The 21987-nt window shown below is 40.6% G+C and overlaps 2 long non-coding RNA genes across 2 annotated transcripts; one reads left to right on the plus strand and one right to left on the minus strand.

The window, feature by feature from the left end:
• The first annotated feature begins 476 nt into the window (after window positions 1–476).
• On the plus strand, window positions 477–20007 carry LOC121062432. The gene is made up of 3 exons (XR_005815550.1): window positions 477–1180; window positions 19581–19585; window positions 19962–20007. It is a non-coding gene; the product is annotated as an uncharacterized LOC121062432 (long non-coding RNA).
• On the minus strand, window positions 14613–21279 carry LOC121062440. The gene is made up of 3 exons (XR_005815558.1): window positions 21070–21279; window positions 17703–17705; window positions 14613–14648 (listed from the first exon to the last, which is right to left on the minus strand). It is a non-coding gene; the product is annotated as an uncharacterized LOC121062440 (long non-coding RNA).
• Between the last annotated feature and the right edge of the window lie 708 nt (window positions 21280–21987).

Raw genomic sequence — 21987 nt, forward strand, 5'->3', positions numbered from 1 at the left:
GGCTGAAGACCAAGACCACAAACTAATAATAGATGCACTTAGTGTGGTTCAAGATAATGTATCTTTAGCTTTAAGTTGTATACAAGCACAGTTATGGATGCAGGCAACAGCTGCCTTCATCATTAGGGAAGGAAGTGAAGGCGTTTTCCCGGTTGAAGTCCGAAAGGCTGTTTGGGACAATGCCAATGATTTTGAGAGGAAGTTCCAATCTTGGTGGACTCTGGTAAATTTTACCTATGATCCTATTGTTAACATGGCTACTGCCTTTGTGCTTACTATACGTAATGCCACAGTTTATGTTATCCACGCCATCATTGCACTAGGATTAAACCATGAGGAAACAGTGCTCTGTCCTTCAGAGCATAGAACATGGGCACGGATGGGGAGTGGGAAATGGCAGACTGTAAATCTGGAATCATGTGTTACCTGGGAACAACAAGCATTTATCTGTGAAAGCAACAAAATTGATTGATGCTCAGGACGTATGTCTTGACACTGAGCAAGGTGTTTGCCACTTTGAAATTCATCCAAATACTAGTCAAAAGACTGCTTATATATATTGGTCAAGGCTGTGTGTGTTTAAGAACTGCTTGTGCTTTTGTAGAAGTAGGTAAGGAAAATATAACTCTCCCAAGCAAAAATCGTTCTAACTTTTGTATTTGTAACTTTGTTAGAATTGTCGGGTGTGATTTTCTATATTTGGCACCAGTGGTATCCCACCAGTTGATCAAGTCTAACAACACAATGTATCACAAGTTATTACCTACACCTATTGGGATGAACCTCATGTTAGTGAGGCAATTAGTTAAAAAACAAGACCTGATCAAAAATTTTAAAAGGCATTCAGGAAAATGGAGAGAAGACTCTAATCACTGTCCATCATGATACGAAGGAAATAAGTAGAGTTTTGCAAAGAGTAAAACAAGATGCAAATCACAACTGGTGGGATGCACTCTTTGGATGGTCGCCAACTGCAACTGGGATTTTGAATACATTGTGTCACCCAATTATTGTTTTAGTGATATTAGTTGGTATAAGTTTAGTATTGTCTTTTGTAATACTTGTTTGGAATTGGAAAATGTTACAACGAATGGCGATATTAGCTTCCTTGTCGAAAGTACATGGCAAGGCATTGAGGGATACATATCGTAGAGACTGGGAAGAAGAATTTTTGTATTAAGTAAAATAATTTACTAGATTTTCTAGAAAAGGGGGGACTGAGACATGGGGTTAGAAATTAGAGGGCGATTGATTAAGAATGAATATGTAGGCAACACTCATTGCTTAATATGTGGTACGTTTGCAATGTACTGTGCTTGTGCTGCACTTAGGCCTCCAGATAACAGGAGCCCCTGGGACCACGAGAATTGGATCAAACCAACCTTATGGTTCGGACTGTGACCAAGGGCTCAGAGAACATGTGCAAGGAGACAAGGTGAAAAGTTCAACTCTGATGAAGATGTCTTACTTCATCCCGACGACCACCCGGACAACCACCAGAGAGTACTACGCAAGCGCAGAAGGACTGATAAGATAATTAGCATATGAAGTGGGGCTAGGTGGAGCTAGGAAATGAATACGCATAGATATGTTTCGAAACTTAATGCATATGTAATATTTTAGGGGATAAAAGAGAACTCGAATGAGCGAATTGTTGCATATGCCTTTGGGAGCTATCCCGCATGCGCCCGGCTCCGAAATAAACCACATACCTACTTTATAACTCATTTGCTTTTGAGTTGTAGAGTTCTTCTGCGAATCACCATGGTTGGTGATAACATCAGACTCTTAAGGATGAGGCCATCAGGAATGTAATGTGTTTAGAAGGAGCAAAGAAGGGTGATTCAGGAGGCGTCTTGCTGTCTCAGACTGCTTGTTCTCCAGTCGTTAAGACATGGAAGTTGCTGGGTGTTTGCTGTTGCCAGGCAAAGTTGTTGACCAATGAATAGTTAGTGGAAAAGGACTGCTGTGGGGCGAATGGTATAAGAAGGGAGCCTGTCCTCAATATGAGAGTTGAAGTTATGTCATCAATAAAGAAGTAGCAGTTACTGATCCTAAAAGAACCCTGGTGTCCGTGTGGTCATTATGCCACAAGAGTCCGTCAGCAGCCCACATACCCGGCTTCTCAAAGGCCTGCCCAAGATCAAAATACCCTAAGCCTTGGTCCAGATACCACCCCCTCAGCCAGTCATTCACCTGTCCCCTTCTCCTCCTTCTTTCTGGGTCCCAGTCACCCATCGGGAGGACAGAGGAGAACGCTACCTGCACCCCTGATCCCTTCAACATCCTTCCCTGGGATGCAAAGTCCTTTTTAATATTACTAATTTTTCTTGTTGCAGATTCCCGGGACCCAGCCCGAATGAAATTTTTGTGCAGTAAAAATGCAGTAGGTATCTGAATAATGTATTCTTTTAATGGAAATTAGTAAATCCAATGATAATGATACACACCATGATCAATAATGTTATTTGTTAGTAACCATACAGTACAGTAGTCTTAAAGGACTTTGAAAGAGATTAGGAAAATCCAGCTAGCTATTCTAGGGATCACTTAATCCTGTGTATAAGGACTGGGTAAAACATAACCATCACATCTATGTCAAGTGATAGGGAAAATTTTGAACTTGACAACTATTACAGTGCAAATGGGATGAGCTTCAACCATAACTTGTCTCCACACAGGCAAATTCTTCTATCTCTGTGAAGATATAAGAAGGATGTTAAAGCAAGAATATGAAAGACTACTAGCAAAATGAAATTCAGAACAGCAGAATACTAGCAAATGCAAGTAAGTGCAAAGATATCAAAGCTCTGGAGTAGAAAGAATATTGAAGCGACTATATTTATAAGATTAGCTTTTTTGACATCTTGGTACAGTTTCCCTGAGTGGGACATTGGACTCAGGCTGTAGGAGCCTGAGAAGGGACAAAGCTGGTAGATGGTATGGGAGTGACACCTCAAATAAATCTATTGCTTGGTTCCAACTTACTGATTTAGTGATCCAGGGTAGTAACTTCACATAGATCAGTGATTTGACTGAACCTAAAAAAGGCTTTCAGTAAAGATCTGTTTCGGGCCATGGAGTGGAACTGGAAAATGAGAAGAGATTCTGTAGAAAACACAGGTAAAATTAAGTCGAAGGTTATTCAGTGTAAGAGATAAAAGCTGTGGGTTTCAGTTATCAGTAAAGCAATGCCCTCCAAAATCTTAAACTAGAATTTTTAAAGGGATCATTGAAAATACATCACTACTTTTCTATTTCAGATAAAAATGAACTTTAAGTTTGTTGTTTTCTGAACACTTTAAACAGGGGCAGAGTGCTGCCTAGTAGCCAATAATATTTTGTTTTCATATAGACCACTTGTACAAATCAGAGAAAAATTAAGAATATAATAAATGAGGAATGTAATTTAATGAAAAAAATATATTTAATATTTATTAACAAAGAGTGTTCAGAATTTTTATTGGTAAAAAAAAAAGAGTCAAAATTAAACAATCACAGATAACAATAACTTTGCTAAGAACACATCACATTTCTAAGTTCTCCAGTGAGGAAAACAATAAATACAAATATATGATAACAAATGGCAGCAAAGGAACAAAAAGGAAAACAGACATAGCTTCCAAGATGTATTGATTTTTGAAGTTCAGAGAATGGATTAGGTAGTTTAAAACATCACTGGGAAAATTTATAGTGCATGCTGGTAAGGTAACGTAAGAATTTAAACTATATTTGGGCCATAGCTGCATCTATAACCTTTGCAAAATATAGAAAGTAAAATTATTAATTATTTCTGAAATGTTTAATACCTCTATCCTTTTATTAAAGATAAGCACCATTTTATTACATAATGATGATAAAAGACATAAAATTCATTTATTAATGAGATGGGAATTTAATACTATCTATGAAATATATATGCGTATATACATACATAACAAAAAAAAGTCAGAAAACTTGTCCTTAGATATTCTTAAAGAGCTGGCTAAACTCATTGGCCTGTTGATGCAACATTTTAAAAACCATTTGGAATGTCAGGGAAATTGCAGGTGTTAAAATGCCAGACACCATGAATTTGTGGAAAACAATTATCAGGACTGATTTAATTCCTTCAGAATAAAAGTTAAACAGTTAAGCCAGAAAGTTACAACAGAAAAGTTAACTACATACGCTGAAGAAATTCCATGAAACTTCATTTAATACATTAAACAACAACAACTGTGATTGTGTAACCATTATACAATAGCAATAAAGTTAAATAGATTAAGAACTAGACAAACTGTAAATATGACATTAGTTGCAAATTGATATCTAATACTAAAATAAGCTATTGCTAATACAAATCTAAGAGGACTAAATGTAGGTCTTTTGTTTCTTAAATCAATGGCTAGGAAAAGCCATGAATAGTGTTAATCTAAACAAGTTAAAAGAATCTAAAATCAAACTTTTATTCCAGGCAAGTCACCTAAGCTGATTTTACAGAAAATGAAGTTTACTTAGTGTGTCTGTATATTTTGTGTGTATGTATGTACATTTATACACTCATGTTCAGGGGTAGAGTGCGTGCATGAGTCTTTAAATTTCCTCTTGGAAGCAAATCTCTTGTGAAACATACATCATTTTTTCTGGGTCAATTTATTAGGCAACAATCCTGTCTGAAAATCTCTCATCTCATAGCCTACTCAATATTCAAATAACTGATCTACAAAAAACTAAAAACACTGAAGTGAATGTCATTCAGGAATGTCCAAAGATTTCAGACATAACTAACTTTGATGCTAAGAAGGCATCAAAATGGCTTTTTGCCATTTTTTTACCCAAGTCTCTCACAACCAACCTCTTAAGCCTACAAAGAGCCTGTACAATCACAAATACAATCACTGTTGATGTGGAGATTGGACCAGCTGCCATAGGTGTATCCCAGCAGATCTGGGAGGTAGAGCTAGTAGAGTAATGAAGTTCAGAAAGAGAGGAGATTGGTAGGGATGGGGTCACAAAACCTAAAGTTGAGCCTTGCAGCTTTCTGACGTTGGACCACTCTGTAAGCAGCTGCTTCTTAGGGATGGTCATTTTAGCCCAGGAGTCTTGCTAGTTACTATTCATAATTCATAGTGCTTAAGGCCAGAAAAAGCCATCAGCTCATGTAGGCTAGTCTGAAAGTTACCCCCTATATTGAACTATAACTTTTGACTAAAGTGTAATTTGTGTTTAGTGAAAACATCTAGTTGAAATCTGAAGACTTCCAGAAACACAGCAGACAGTCCCTTAATTAGATCAGGTTTAAAATGCCAGTAGCCCAAATGTAGTTTTGAGAAGGGCAAAGCTTCAAGCAGTTAACAAAGGCTGGCCAAGGCCCTGCTCTTATTTGTCCTTTGCAACACTTTTATCTTTCCATGTGACTCTAGCCTGCTCTATTATTTTGTGGAAGAGAAGGAAAGGGACAGGGAATCATGTAAAATGTTAGTTAAATTCTAAAATGTAAAAGTCAAACAAACAAAAGATTTATAAATCAAAAACATGATTTGCTTTTTTATTTAGAAGATTGTTTTCCTTTACCTCTGAACTTATACCTTTGCAATATTTCAAAAAAGGTCATGAAAATATATTTGTTACGAGGAAAGCAGGCTAGGAAGACAAAAACAAACAAACAACAGCAAAACAAAACAAACAAATTCACAGGAAAAAATGATTTTATTAAACTGAATGAGGAACTTACTCATCTGATCTGGAAAATTAAACATGATTTATAATATAATGCATTAGAAAAATCAATAGCAGAATATGTTAACATAAAAAAGATTGTAGCAAGTTAATGTAGATTTTTAAGTAAGAGTATTGACTGAAGATTCTAATCAGCAAAATGCATGAAGGTTAATCCAGAACATGCTTAGGAATAAATGAATTCAATTTGAATATATCACTAAAATTATTTTTTGATCTAATGGAGTGATAACTGAATTCTTTTTCTAATCTGAAGCAGGGGAGATAGTAGCACCACAACATAATTACTTGTCTGGTTAAATACATCGTCCTCTTTTGTGGAAATAATTTGCTTTCAGATTCAGGCTGACAAGCTACCAGCTCCTCTTTATCATAATATAATTTAACAAAATGTAGCATTCCTTCTTCATCAAATTAAACCAATTTGAAAATTGAAGAATCTTTGGGTCTCAGCTCTTCAATCATCCTTCATTGTTACACTCAGATGAAAAAACAGGGCATTAAAAATAAAAGCTTCAAAAAGTGACTGTCTTTTCTTATAAGTAGGATGGGGGTGGGGTGGAACAGAGGGAAGATATCGCTGAAGATGAAAATGATGCAAAGGATTTTGTGAGAGACACAGACTGCTTCCTGGGATTGCTGGAGCTCTGTTAAGGCCAGCTCAGGGATGCCTACAGCCAGAGCAGCTTATCCCAGCAGAGCAAAGCCTCAGGCTGAGTAACTAAGTATCAGAGATAATGACCACGTCTCCCCCATCATGAAAGGCAGCATTAGTGCATGGTAACTGATTCATGGATTTTGTCTTTGTTTTTGCAATTCCTTGCAGAAAGTCTTGGTATGAAGGGTATGTACTTCACTCAACTGGTCACTAGTAGAGGTTCTGTCTTGTCTGTTAATGCTAGAAAAGAGTAGGACTGCCTATTTATTTTAAAAGATTTCTGAAAAGTTTCATCCTCAGAATTGTTGGCTCTCAGAATTGTTGGCTAACATTTTGAAGTTGAAAACTTCTGATGTTAAGTATCATTTTAATTCCCAGGTACTGATAGTTGTCTCACGTGCTCCAAGTTGAGTGGAAACAACTGGGAGGTTTCCTTCGCAAAGATCCAAAGAAGTAAGGAATACGGTAACTGGTAAATATAACACTCAGACTACTGGTACATTCACCCAGAAAGGCAGTTAGAGGCAAATGAAAATTTATAAAATTAAAATCAAGAAAAGATATTCTAGGCACATTCTTTTTTTGTTAGCAGCCGTTACATTCCATCTCTGTTTCTTCCACTTCCCCCAGTCTGTGCTCACTGTTTAAAATAGATTGATTGAATGGTTAAGAATCCTCTCTGAGCTCCAGTTAGATTATATCAATTATTTAAAAGTGCTAAAATTTTGTCAGGGATATAATCCACCTTCTCACTTTGAAGACAATCTGGAGATTAATACAAACAGGCATTAAGGAAAGAAATTGAGGCAGGGCAAAGCTAGTGTGACAAAATGAACACTTGTACTCCACTATTGCAGCATGAGGAGAAGGGAATTAGCTGTCAGATGATAAACAGGATGAATTGCCTGCTTGTCATATCAAAAGCTTTTAGCTTTAATCTGAAGAAATGGATATATTGCAAGTTTTACGGCGATGAAGTTGAATTTTGGCTCATAGTGAGGAATTTATAAGAGTCTTGCCCTTTCGTACTAATATTTTTAAGCTGTTTATTTTCTGTAAACTATGCAGACAGGGAACATATCCCAGTAATCTGGAAGTGGGAGGTTATTTTGGCCAAACTATGAGTCTTTATTAACCATCATGTATAAAAACACAAATATTAACTGATGTGATATTTATAATAAACGAATACTAAATGGTAAAGGCAGAGATAAACATATCATGAGACATACTAAGAATGTATTCAACATCAGGAAATTAGGGCATAAATTCATGATCTCTGCAAACACTACTGTTGGGATTTAAGACTGCTGTTGATCACCATTAGTTCATTACCATCTTCCTAGCTGAGTCACAGTAACAGATCTAATGATTGCTTCTAATCGATTTCAGTGTGGTCAGTCGGCTTAATAGATCATTAAATCAGAGAGGCTGGTGATTTAAAATAGTCCAGCTGACATTGCACTGAAGCAGACTAAGAATATTTGCACACTTTGTCACCAGAGCTCAGCTCTGGGAATAGAAACAGAGAGCTTTATAGAGTTAATGAACAAAATAGACAAAAACTTTATAAACTGCTCAAGCTAGGTTTATGAAAGCAGGAATTTCTGTCTCTATCCTTGGATTGGTCATTGAAAATCAAATTAGAAAGGATATTTCTGAACATAATTTGATTAGAGGCAAACTATCATAATTCTGAAAAGCAAACCTGACCTCTTCAGGCTATCATATGTGTAATTATGCAGGCAAGTTGAACATAAATAGTCAGTAATTGACTTACATAATTTTTCCTAAGTGCCTTTCTGATTTTTTTTATCTCTGTAGTCTTGGAGAAGATCTTGTGCACTTAACCTACAACAGAATCAAGTTTTTGCTAACTTCTTAATGTGCCTTGCATCAATCTGTGGTGAGCAGGGAGAATAACATTTGGTATATATAAACCACAGCATGAATTAGGGCCAGAATAGCACCTTATTCACCTATGCTTATGCTGTGCAGGCACAATGGCAGATGATGAGAGCTTTACTCCAGAAATAGAGGGAAGATATGTTTCTTGACTGGATATCATTCAAGAGTGGTGGGAAGCTGCAGCTCCTCAGACCTGCACCCATGTGAATGGTGAAGGTGTTTTTAATTCTACAATGACAGAAACTGGCGGTGCTCAACGTCAGGGACACAAAGTTGTGTCATAGGAACCTTCTTCCTACCACTGTCCTAGTGACAGACTCTCAACAGAGACCAGAACTGCTAATGGGAGCACCTGATCCTTTTCAGGGCAAAATCATACAGATTATAAATTATAACACTTTCTACTGCTTACAGGACAAGTTTGTGCTGAAGGGAGCTTAAGAAGCTGCAGCCTCTCTGGTATTTGTTAATACTCAGCACCACTTCTAGTAAGTAGCAGTAAATTTGACTTAGATCTTAGTTTCCATTAACATATCAAATGTAAGAAACTATAGAAGTATATATTTTTTCTTTTAAATATAAAGTACTCCATGTGACTTTTCCTAAAGTAAACCTTACCAAACTTGCTGTATGCTCTTCAAGTATTTTTATAATTTTTTCTTATTCCATGTTAGATATTTCAGGAGCAAATGTGCTTTTTTTTTCCTCCAGTAGTACTTAAATCTTTCACAAATGTATACATTTAGTAGATGAAATGCTTCAATAAATCATTTGTATTCATTTTCAGAGACAATAGAAGGCATATCACTTTCTTCATACTGCTCTTCAGTATGGTCTCAGCCATATGTCCCACATTCAGTAATTCATCTTGTTGCAAATCTTCCATCAGAACCATGTTGAAAACCAGTTTTGCTGTGTTATAAAGCTTCTGTAGGCAGATTTGGCTTCCAACAGAAAACTAGTGAAATCTGCTGATGGAAGCAGAATTTAATTCATAAAAAGACCCCCCAGTAAATCTTTTATGGCTTACAGGTAATTAAATATTCTAGTTAAGAACCTATTTACATGCCTTATAAAGAAAAGGGAGAGTGAAAGTGTCAGATGAAGCCCCATGCAGAAAAGGAACACGGATTTGCAAAAACAATGTTGATTTTAACAACCTAAGGACAAAGGTTGAACTATTATATTACATAAGGAACATGTGGTTGTCCTCCTTCTGGGTTGTCAAAATTAAAGATTTTAAATTATAATATTATTTCATGTCACATATTTAATTGCTATCCCTTCTTTGACCGTTGTCCATTTTTTATTTCAAAGAATATAAGATCTTGAAGGATTTTTTTTTTCAATTTGCCCAAATACACCGGTATTTTTCAATATTCTTTTCAACTGAACAGTTGATATGTTGATTAAGGTTGGAGAAACAATTTGTTTTGAGAACCACTTAAAAACAATTATTTGTCGAAAATGTCTTCTGGAAATAAATCATGTTTTTTCTTTTTACCAAAACATTTACATAATTGAGAGTAAAACCCATTAACAGCCTATATTTGTTTCCTTCCCGTCTCCCCTTTTCCAGTCAGATGTTATTTTTTGATTTTGTTGTTCAAATGGATAACATTAATCTTTTCGTAATACTTAATATTATGTTTAATTTAAAAATTCTGTAACTCTTATAATAAATATAATTCTTATAATTTCCTTAAGCAATAGTAGTCTGCTTATCAGAATCAGATCCTCAGTCTTCTTATCAGAATCAGATCCTCATCTTTTTTTTCCTGAATGAACTGATGTTGTACCTTTTTTTCAAAATGAAAAATGCTGTATAGTTTTATTTCTTCATACTTTTTAAACAATAAGAAACTATCTGTATTAATAGCAAATAAGTATTTACACTCCTAATAGGGTTTAAACTTAACCACTTTGATAGAAATAAACAAAGGTAAGTCATGAGTCCATTAAACTGATTATATATCCCAACCTCATAATCTTATCAAAACTTTTGTGTAGTTATATTACATGTAACCTGGAACTCTGGAACTCCTGAAGTATCTGTGATAAGTACTTGACTAATGCTGTGCTTAAAGCTCATGGAATATAAAACTAAGGACCAACTATTCCATGTTAGATTTAGTTTGCAGGTATCAGAATATGAATTTCACTCCTCAAGGGTTATATTTTTTCCATCTCTTTCCTTGATATTTTTTCCTTTACTTGCTCTTCTAAAAATCATTTTTCAAAATGTATGAAGCAGATGGCAAGATTGTTATTTTTTTCTTGTTCTGAAATTACATAAACATTTGAAAACAAGTCTTCTTCTGTTGATTTTTAGCATTTTAAACTTGTCAGTCAAGATGGGCATCTCAGGAATCAAACCTACAACTCCCAAATCTAGCTCATACTCTCCCAAAGCTTAAATTAATATCATCTTGCCTAACAGGGAGCTGGGTATAAGACTCACTAAGATAAGAATAGAGAGAGATCCAAAGCAGGAGATTACACAACATATGGGTTCCTTCACTGAGTATTAAAGCAGTTATACCAGTGAAAAGAGCAACAGGTGATTTAACATAGATTACCTGTAGGAAATGACAAAATAATGGTGTAAGTTTAGATATGAAATAGACATTGGAAAAAATATGCACGGGTTGTAAAGAATACCCAGTTCCTCATTGTACTTCTGCTGACAGAAAAGTTTTCTATCAAAACTTTCTCTTTATACATGAAATAATTGTTTTCTGAGATAAATAGGGTGTTTATTTTCCTTACATAGTACTCTCCATAGTTTTGAATATTTTTTGACTTCTTTAAGGAAAAGAAAAAGAAGAAAGATTAAAAGACAACCTTCAGGTTGCAAACAAAAACTTTGGTGGTCAATTTACTTAAAACTTCTAGTTGACAGAGTTCTTACTGTATTTGAATTTTAGGACAATTCAGCAGGAAATCCTATCAATATTATTTACCACTGAGAACTTAGGATCAAATTATAGGACCTGGACTGATAACGATTTCAAGGGATTCCCAAGCATTTTGTGGATTTCACATAGCAAGAAATAACTCGTGGAAGCACAGAAGCAGGTAACAGGTTTGCAAAGCCATTGGTATGGAATGGGATCTCGATGATTTTTCCCTTGGACAGTCCCAAAAATAAGATGTTTAGGCTGAAGAATTATTTTGGAGGCAGTTGTTGCTCACAACTATCATGACTCTTGTTCTGCTGAAGATCAAAATTCACTGAGACAAATATTAGCACCTCTTTATGCATCCAATTAGTCAAAATAAGAGTGTGGAGGTACCAGCCCTACTTGTGCTTTCGATATTTTTTTTTTGATATAAGGAATTCTGTAAAGGATCATTCATTTTTCTTCTTTTCTAATGAGATCTAATGGAGTACTTACAGTGTGCATGTACAATCAGACTGTGAGTTTGATAAGTACCTACACCCACTTTCATCATTCAGACAATATTAAAAATATATATATACTGCAAATGCTGTGTATATCCAACTAAAAAGCCAAGGCAAAAACTGTTCAGATCTGTCATTGAAAATTGTTAAGGGAAGTTGAAAAAACACCTACATATTTCCCCAAATAGAAAATAACTAAATCGTTATTATTAATAGTAACAATGAAGATCTACAAGTTTCAAGCACTACAAAGCAGGAAGAGCAGAAGAAAATAAGCCATAAAAAATGGTAATTGCTTGTATCTTTTTACAGTTGACATTAATCTGACAACTCCAATATTATCCTCCATCAGGCGAGTTGAGTAATTAGATCTCATACCTGCCCCCTCAAACTCAATGCAATATACGTATATTAGATTCACTAACACTGGAATCATTTAATGTAGATATAAGTGGGAAAAGAAAAATACTTGAAGAGATTAGGTCATAAATCACATATTACAGCATTTATTCAACTTGATATGTCCTTGTTAGGGTGCAGGTCAACTGTACCTTTTTAACTGTATGTTCATCTGGACGCCTACCTGGGCAGCCTGCTCTAAGGAACCTGCTTTGGCAGGGGGATGCAAAAGAAAAGCTGTTTGTTTCCTGGACATTGCACTGGGAAGAAAATTTCTCCCCAGTTGGCTGAGAGAATTATTTCGGTCGATTCTCAGTGTTCAGAAATGCTCCCTGGGAAACATTCATTCCTATTACAGAAGAAATCTAAAGGAGGTATTTGGTCATCCTGGACTCTTGCTACTGCTAACAGACTGAAGAGGTATTTCCAGGAAATGAATCAGACTTTAGGATTGAATGAACCTACCTATGCAGACATCCATCTCTTTTATTGATAAGAGAAGAAGCCTATAGCATCCAAATGCTTCACGTTGGGGCTGGAAGTGATATGAGATGAGTCCAGAGCTTGTATCTACACCACAGTTTACATTTCTCCAAGAGGCACAGTGTATTACAAAGAGCATTTCAAGCACTGGGAGTTGGAGTCCTGAGTTTGTTCCTTCAGAACAATCAGGCAGATACTTTGGGAAGAGAAATCTATCCTCCTCTGTACCAACATTTATCATAACCATTGCTGTGTTAAATGTCAGGAAGGACATTTTGAAAATGACAGAATCACAGAATCATCTAGGTTGGAAGAGACCTCCAAGATCACCTAGTCCAACCTCAAGTTCCTTCTTCCAAATTAGGAAAAGTTCTGTGGAGATGCTGGAGAGGACAAGTGATGGAGAGGAAGAGGCCACAGGGAAAATATTTTGGGAAAGGCAAAGAGAGATCAAAAGCTTACAGAAGTGAAAGAAGGAAAAAAAAAAGACAAGATTCTTATACCAACTGTCCCATATATCCTGTAGGCAGCTGCTCTATAAATAAAACATAACCATTAAAATGGGAATCTTGTGGTTTCTGAAGGCAGATGAGCCAAAAAGGTTTTGCCTTTTGTCTGACTAGGCAGGAGCCACGCTGAGATTAGTGAAGACCTGGAGGTCACTCTTTGCACAGTTTGAATGCTTCAGAGTTATTGGAAAGCTCTTCTGGCCCTTTGAGCATTTTGGTCTTTAAAGAAAACATTAAGAGTATTAGCAGAGTGACCAGTGTCTAACTTGTTTGGAAAAATACAGACTGTTCCTTTAGTAATTCATTACCTGATTTATAATGCATGGTAAAAGGATAGGAGCTCCAGGAAGATGCTGGGGTTTCCCAGCATCACAGTCTGTGTAATGAAAGATAATAAAATAAATCATACTGTAAATAATAAATAACCTCATATATCTAAAACCTCATATATCCAAAAAAAGAAAGCATGAAAGGGAAAATTCTAAACAGTTGAAAAGCTTTAATAGCTCTTCTTAGTGCTTGTGGCACCAACTGTTGACTTCTATTGGAAAGAGCCCAGTTAGGATAGAGTCATTTATAGAAAGGAAAAAAGAAAAAGAAAATAAAAAGCTGTCAAAAGAAAAGACTAAGGAGTAAGGTAATAAAACATTCATTTGATGAGGGACAGTGATTCATAGCATGTGGGAACCTCAAGGGAATACAAGGGCACAGAGGAAAGAAAACTGCAAGCAAATAGGCAGAATGAGAAGAAAAAGAAAAGCTTTTAATAATAGTTTAAAATGTTTTTGCAGCTGGAGAACAAAACTAGGGTCTCAACTACTTGTCACCATGGAAGATCTGTCCCTTTTCACAGGAAAGCATTTATTCTCTAGGTGTTTTTTCCAAGAGTGTGTAAGGTATGGAAGTGTACTTGCAAGGCTAAATTGCCCCAGCATTTTCCAGGGGGGAAAATGACTGTGATTCACTTTCTGACCCTTTTTCACTCCCTATCACTACAGCTGTGATGTTAAAATACTGCCATGTTTTGTTCTTTTGGGGTTTCCCTTCATTGTGTGGGTTCACGATGAGTCTTACAAAGAGACCTGGGAAATCTTGGACAAGCAGGAGAGTTTAGAGCAGCTGTGTACACTGAGCTTTCAAAACACATAGTTTGCACACCAGTTTCTTAGTTAAGGTCAGTTCTTCCTCAGTGGGTTTGGTAACTATGGTGTGTTCAGCTGTTATCTGGCTTCTGGTTCCAGACCTGTCTCCCAAACCTGATGGAGGTCCATAGCCAGGTCCCGGTGAACATGTGCTGAGGCATAGGGCCCTGACAGTTAACCTCAGAAAATTTTGTGGTGCCAGTTTAAAATGTCACCACTTCCAGCCGTCCTCTGTGCTGCTGTGGCAGAGACAATACCACCCTAGCAGATTAAGAACGGGAATTGTGCAGTCATCTCAACTGGTGAAGTTGCCTTTACCCAATAATCAGAAAAAAAAATAAAAAAAATAAAAAATACTGGTGCCAAGTTGGATGGAGAGTTCAGGGGATGTATTCTAATTCTGATCTAACGCTTCTATATGGCTGTTGTGGTTTAGCCCGGCTGGCAGCCAAACACCACACAGCCGTTCGCTCACCCTCCCCCCTCCCTCTCCGGGATGGGGGAGAGAAACGGGAAAGTGAAGTCTGTGAGTTGAGATAAAGACAGTTTATTAAGACAGGGAAAAGAATAACAATAATAATAATAATAATAATAATAATAATAATAGTATTAATAGTAATAATGTGTACGAAATAAGTGATGCACAATGCAATTGCTCACCACCCATTGACCGATGCCCAGCCTATCCCCGAGCAGCCGGCCCCCCCCTCCACCCCGGCTAGCCACCCGTATATATTGTTCAGCATGACGTCAGATGGTATGGAATACCCCTTTGGCCAGTTTGGGTCAGCTGTCCTGGGTCTGTCCCCTCCCAGCTCCTGCTGCATCCCTAGCAGGATAGCCTGCATAGCTAGCCTGCTCGCTAGCAGGACAGAGCGAGAAGCTGAAAAGTCCTTGGCTTGGTGTAAGCACTGCTCTACAACAATTAAAACATCAGCATGTTATCAGCGCTCTTCTCATTCTAATCCAAAACATAGCACCCTGCCAGCTACTAGGAGGAAAATTAACTCTGTCCTAACTGCAACCAGGACAGATATCCACCCCTTATTCCATACCATTTATGTCATGCTCAGGTTACACTCTTTCCAATACCTTCTAATTAATCACCATTTTCATCTATGATATATAGCAACCATGGTAGTGATGACATACAGTGTTATATGATAATTAACATACTACAATTCAACTCATGGGCTATTCTCACCCAGTATTAGGTCCCCTTGAGGTACACACCGGACCTCCCCATTCTTTTGCATTACCCACCAAGTGCATCCAGGTCCCTGGGCAAAAGCAATCCCACGAATGGGCTTGCCTTTTCCTGAGGCAGGAGTACCCCAGACTGTCTTACCCAGCATGTTTCTTACGTGCACTACAGGAACTTTATCCCCTTCTACAGTGCGTAACAGGTTTGATTGGGCAGGTCCAGCTCGGTTGGCAGATCCTCTAGTATTGACTAACCAGGTGGCCTTTGCCAAATGTGTATCCCAATTTTTGAATGTCCCAGCACCCATTGCTTTCAGTGTAGTCTTTAACAGTCCATTGTATCGTTCAACTTTCCCGGAGGCTGGTGCATGATAGGGGATGTGATACACCCACTCAATACCATGTTCTTTGGCCCAAGTGTCTATAAGGTTGTTTCGGAAATGAGTCCCGTTGTCTGACTCAATTCTTTCTGGGGTGCCATGTCGCCATAGGACTTGCTTTTCAAGGCCCAGGATAGTGTTCCGGGCAGTGGCATGGGGCACAGGATATGTTTCCAGCCATCCGGTGGTTGCTTCCACCATTGTAAGTACGTGGCGCTTACCGTTGCGGGTTTGGGGGAGTGTGATGTAATCAATCTGCCAGGCCTCTCCATATTTGTATTTCAGCCATCGTCCTCCATACCAGAGAGGCTTTGACCGTTTCGCTTGTTTAATTGCAGCACATGTTTCACAATCATGAATAACCTGTGCTATAGTGTCCATGGTCAGGTCCACCCCTCGGTCACGATCCCATCTGTATGTTGCATCTCTACCTTGATGGCCTGAGGTGTCATGGGCCCATCGGGATATAAATAATTCACCTTCCGAAGCAGATCGAACTCCCTCATATGCTGCCAATATCTCCTTTTCGGTTGGAGTATAGCCGGCCTCAGATCCTCTGTATCCCCGACTCCAAAACCCCAGGGGTCGACCTCGAGTTTCCCCAGGTTCTTTCTGCCAGAGGCTCCAGGTGGGACCATTCTCCCCGGCTGCGGTGTAGAGCACATTCTTTACATCTGGTCCTGTTCGGACTGGCCCAAGGGCTACTGCATGAACTATTTCCTGCTTAATTTGTTCAAAGGCTTGTCCTTGCTCAGGGCCCCATTCAAAAGCATTCTTCTTACGAGTTACTTGGTAGAGCGGGTTTACAATCAGACTGTAATTTGGAATGTGCATTCTCCAAAACCCCACGACACCTAGGAAAGTTTGTGTTTCCTTCTTGCTAGTTGGTGGAGACATAGCTGTTATTTTGTTGATCACATCCATTGGGATTTGACGACGTCCATCTTGCCATTTTATTCCCAAAACCTGGATCTCTCGTGCAGGTCCTTTGACTTTATTTTGTTTTATGGCAAAACCGGCCTTCAGAAGGATTTGGACTATTTTCTTCCCTTTCTCGAAAACTTCCTCTGCAGTGTCACCCCACACAATGATGTCATCGATGTACTGCAGGTGTTCAGGAGCTTCCCCCTGCTCCAGCGCAGACTGGATCAGTCCATGGCAAATGGTAGGGCTATGTTTCCACCCCTGGGGCAGCCGATTCCAAGTATATTGGACTCCCCTCCAAGTGAAAGCAAACTGTGGCCTGCGCTCTGCTGCTAGAGGGATGGAGAAAAATGCATTAGCAATATCAGCTGTGGCGTACCACTTGGCTGCCTTTGATTCCAGTTCGTACTGGAGTTCTAGCATGTCCGGCACTGCAGCACTCAGTGGTGGCGTGACTTCGTTCAGGCCACGCTAGTCCACTGTTAGTCTCCACTCACCATTAGACTTTCGCACTGGCCATATGGGACTATTAAAAGGTGAATGGATCTTGCTGATCACTCCTTGGCTCTCCAGTTGACGAATTAGCTCGTGGATGGGAATCAGGGAGTCTCGGTTGGTGCGATATTGCCGCCGGTGCACAGTTGTGGTAGCGATTGGCACTTGCTGTTCTTCAACCCTCAGCAACCCCACAACAGAAGGGTCCTCTGAGAGACCGGGTGTCCTGGTTTCAGTTAGGACAGAGTTAATTTTCCTCCTAGTAGCTGGCAGGGTGCTATGTTTTGGATTAGAATGAGAAGAGCGCTGATAACATGCTGATGTTTTAATTGTTGTAGAGCAGTGCTTACACCAAGCCAAGGACTTTTCAGCCTCTCTCTGTCCTGCTAGCGAGCAGGCTAGGGATGCAGCAGGAGCTGGGAGGGGACAGACCCAGGACAGCTGACCCAAACTGGCCAAAGGGGTATTCCATACCATCTGACGTCATGCTGAACAATATATAGGGGTGGCTAGCCGGGGTGGAGGGGTGGCCGGCTGCTCGGGGATAGGCTGGGCATCGGTCAACGGGTGGTGAGCAATGGCATTGTGCATCACTTATTTCGTACACATTATTACTATTAATACTATTATTATTATTATTATTATTGTTATTCTTTTCCCTGTCTTAATAAACTGTCTTTATCTCAACTCACAGGCTTCACTTTCCCGTTACTCTCCCCCATCCCGGAGAGGGAGGGGGGAGGGTGAGCGAACGGCTGTGTGGTGTTTGACTGCCAGCCGGGCTAAACCACAACAGCCCAAGGTAGACAACTGTTTAATGTCCTCTGTCTCTAAGGCAGCTATGCCAAAAGCCCAGCGGAACTCTTTTGGGTCCTTGAAATATCCTCTTCCAAGATAGTCTATGCCAAGGATGCACGGAGCATCCGGGCCAGTCACAATACGGTGCTTTTGCCACTCATTTCCGGTTAGACTCACTTCAGCCTCCAATACAGTTAACTGCTGGGATCCCCCTGTCACGCCATAAATACAGATGGGCTCTGGCCCTTTACAGCTTGATGGCATTAGAGTACATTGTGCACCGGTGTCTACTAGAGCCTTATACTTCTGTGCGTCAGACGTGCCAGGCCATCGAATCCACACAGTCCAATAAACTCGATTGTCCCTTTCCTCCCCCTGGCTGGAGGCAGGGCCCCTCTAGTCCTGGTCAGAATCTTCGTTTCTGTGTTTAAAGGACTGCCTGCTGGAAGTTGGAGCAGCAAACTTTTCAGAGAACCCCTTTCTCCCGATTGTTTTCTTTCCGCCACATGGGTCGAGTACACTGGACTTCATCTGGATCTGTGGATGTTTGTGCGTCGTCTAGGTCCTTATAAATTACTTCCCGTGCGGCTAATTCCCTCAGGTACTGAATTCCCTTCTCCATGGGGGTCCACTTGACTGGTAGACATACAAGTTCTTCCTTGAAGGGATACCTTCCCTTCACAGCTGACAGGAGATGCCTCCAGAGGCTGTGAGATCGTGCTCCATCTCCAATTGCTTTGTCAATGCTTGCATCTCTAGCAAGGGATCCCAACCGCCTGGCTTCCCTGCCCTCTAATTTCACACCATTGGCTCCCGTGTCCCAGCACCGGAGCAGCCAGGTGACAAGCTGCTCACCTCTACAGCGACCAAAATCTTTTTGCAAATCTCGTAGCTCACGCTGGTATAGGGTTCGGGTAGTTACTGTTGATTTTTCGACATCCTCATCCTCATCTTCATCCTCCTGCACACTTGATGGCCCAGCCTCGTCTTCTCCACACCCAGACTTAGCAGAAGACTTTCTGCGTTCTAAACGACCTGAGTTTCTATACCATTTTTTCACCTTTTCTACAGGGGCAACTTGCACTGCTACAGCTCGCCTCTCCGACCCAGCCACAGGAGTGGGAGCGGCTGCGGGAGCTGGAGCAGCTGCAGGGGCTGGAACGGCTGCGGGAGCTGGAGCTGGAATGGCTGCGGGAGCCGGAACGGCTGCGGGAGCTGGAGCCGGGACGGCTGCGGGAGCTGGAGCTGGAACGGCTGCGGGAGCTGGAACAGCTGCGGGAGCTGGAGCTGGAACGGCTGCGGGAGCTGGAACGGCTGCGGGAGCTGGAGCCGAGACAGCTGCGGGAGCTGGAGCCGAGACGGCTGCGGGATCTGGAGCCGAGACAGCTGCGGGAGCTGGAGCCGAGACAGCTGCGGGACCTGGAGCTGGAACGGCTGCGGGAGCTGGATCCGGGACGGCTGCGGGAGCTGGAACGGCTGCGGGAGCTGGAGCCGGGACGGCTGCGGGAGCTGGAGCTGGAACGGCTGCGGGAGCTGGAGCTGGAACGGCCGCAGGGTCTGTCACTAGGTTGATAGTAGCATCAATTGCAGCTCGATAGGCACAAGCCAGACCCCAGCACGCCACAGTGATTTGTGTCACTTTGGAACTGCCAGAGTCATGACACCTTTTTTTCAAGCATTCTACCAGTTTTTTAGGATTTTGCAGTTGTTCAGGGGTGAATGTCCAAAACACTGGAGGTGCCCACTGCTCTAGAAACCTGCCCATATCCTCCCACACTCCCTGCCACTCGCAACTATCCCGCCTCAAGACAGATCTCCGGATGAGATTCCTAAGTAGTTGTTTAACCTTAAACAAAACCTGAAGCGCATTCAGGAGACATAACAACAAGAACATGCTGGACTGAGTATCCCAAGGATATTCAACATCTTGGAGAGCTACCGTAACTAGCTCGGGGGATAAGAGGGTGGTGAAGGAGGAAGGGAGAGTGAACAGGTAGGAAAAAATATCTTCCCCTGTCCCCTCCACAGATTGACTCCCTGATGAAAAAAGGCAATAGGTGTAATTGCTAATAGTTTCTGAGATATGGTTTCCGAAGTATAGAGTCGACGACAGTGCTGAGTACAAATACCAGGTTAGAGTCATGACCAGAAATCTCATCATTTCATAAGCCATCGTTACACCACACAGTACCATAACAATCTTAAACCAGAGCCCGGAAAGGATAAACAGCACGACAGGGAGCACATACAGAAAGTAACGTGCTATAAAACTCAATTTGGGAAACAGGCACAGCAGACTTGAGATTAAGGCAATCAACATTGTGACTAGCAACTATTAAGCAGGTCGAATACTTATACCAATTTTAGTTTAACACACTCTGGTCAAATCTGTCGATATCTCAACCCTTCGAGCCCCACGTTGGGCGCCAAATGGACTGTTGTGGTTTAGCCCGGCTGGCAGCCAAACACCACACAGCCGTTCGCTCACCCTCCCCCCTCCCTCTCCGGGATGGGGGAGAGAAACGGGAAAGTGAAGTCTGTGAGTTGAGATAAAGACAGTTTATTAAGACAGGGAAAAGAATAACAATAATAATAATAATAATAATAATAATAATAACAACAATAATAATAGTATTAATAGTAATAATGTGTACGAAATAAGTGATGCACAATGCAATTGCTCACCACCCGTTGACCGATGCCCAGCCTATCCCCGAGCAGCCGGCCCCCCCCTCCACCCCGGCTAGCCACCCCTATATATTGTTCAGCATGACGTCAGATGGGATGGAATACCCCTTTGGCCAGTTTGGGTCAGCTGTCCTGGGTCTGTCCCCTCCCAGCTCCTGCTGCATCCCTAGCCTGCTCGCTAGCAGGACAGAGCGAGAAGCTGAAAAGTCCTTGGCTTGGTGTAAGCACTGCTCTACAACAATTAAAACATCAGCATGTTATCAGCGCTCTTCTCATTCTAATCCAAAACATAGCACCCTGCCAGCTACTAGGAGGAAAATTAACTCTGTCCTACCTGAAACCAGGACAATGGCACGAACCTTCCACAAGGGTTATGAAGGTAATAGCAGTTTAACTACTTTGCTAAATTGAAAAGTAACCATTATCAGATAGATTTCTAAAGATATTTCGAAATTCAGCAGGCCTCCATCTCAAGTGAAATATGTATGAGTGACAGGCCATACATCTGAAAATGTGGGTGTGCTGGTTTCGGCTAGGATAGAGTTAATTTTCCTCCTAGCAGCTGTTATGGTGCTGTGTTTGGGATTTAGGATGAGAATAATGTTGATATCACACTGATGTTTAGTTGTTGCAGAGCAGTGCTTACACTAAGCCAAGGACTTTTCAGCTTTTCACACGAGCCATCCCCACCTCCAAAACCCTAGGGGTCGACCTCGAGTTTCCCCAGGTTCTTTCTGCCAGAGGCTCCAGGTGAGACCATTCTCCCCGGCTGCAGTATAGAGCACATTCTTTACATCTGGTCTTGTTCGGACTGGTACAAGGGCTACTGCATGAACTATCTCACATTTAATCTGTCCAAAGGCTTGTCGTTGCTCAGGGCCCCATTCAAAAGCATTCTTCTTACGAGTTACTTGGTAGAGCGGGTTTACAGTCAGACTGTAATTTGGAATGTGCATTCTCCAAAACCCCACGACACCTAGGAAAGTTTGTGTTTCCTTTTTGCTAGTTGGTGGAGACATAGCTGTTATTTTGTTGATCACATCCATTGGGATTTGACGACGTCCATCTTGCCATTTTATTCCTAAAACCTGGATCTCTCGTGCAGGTCCTTTGACTTTATTTTGTTTTATGGCTTTCATAAAACCAGCCTTCAGAAGGATTTGGACTATTTTCTTCCCTTTCTCGAAAACTTCCTCTGCAGTGTCACCCCACACAATGATGTCATCGATGTACTGCAGGTGTTCAGGAGCTTCCCCCTGCTCCAGCGCAGACT

The sequence above is a fragment of the Cygnus olor genome, chromosome W (assembly GCF_009769625.2).
Source record: "Cygnus olor isolate bCygOlo1 chromosome W, bCygOlo1.pri.v2, whole genome shotgun sequence".
Classification (NCBI taxonomy): domain Eukaryota; kingdom Metazoa; phylum Chordata; class Aves; order Anseriformes; family Anatidae; genus Cygnus; species Cygnus olor.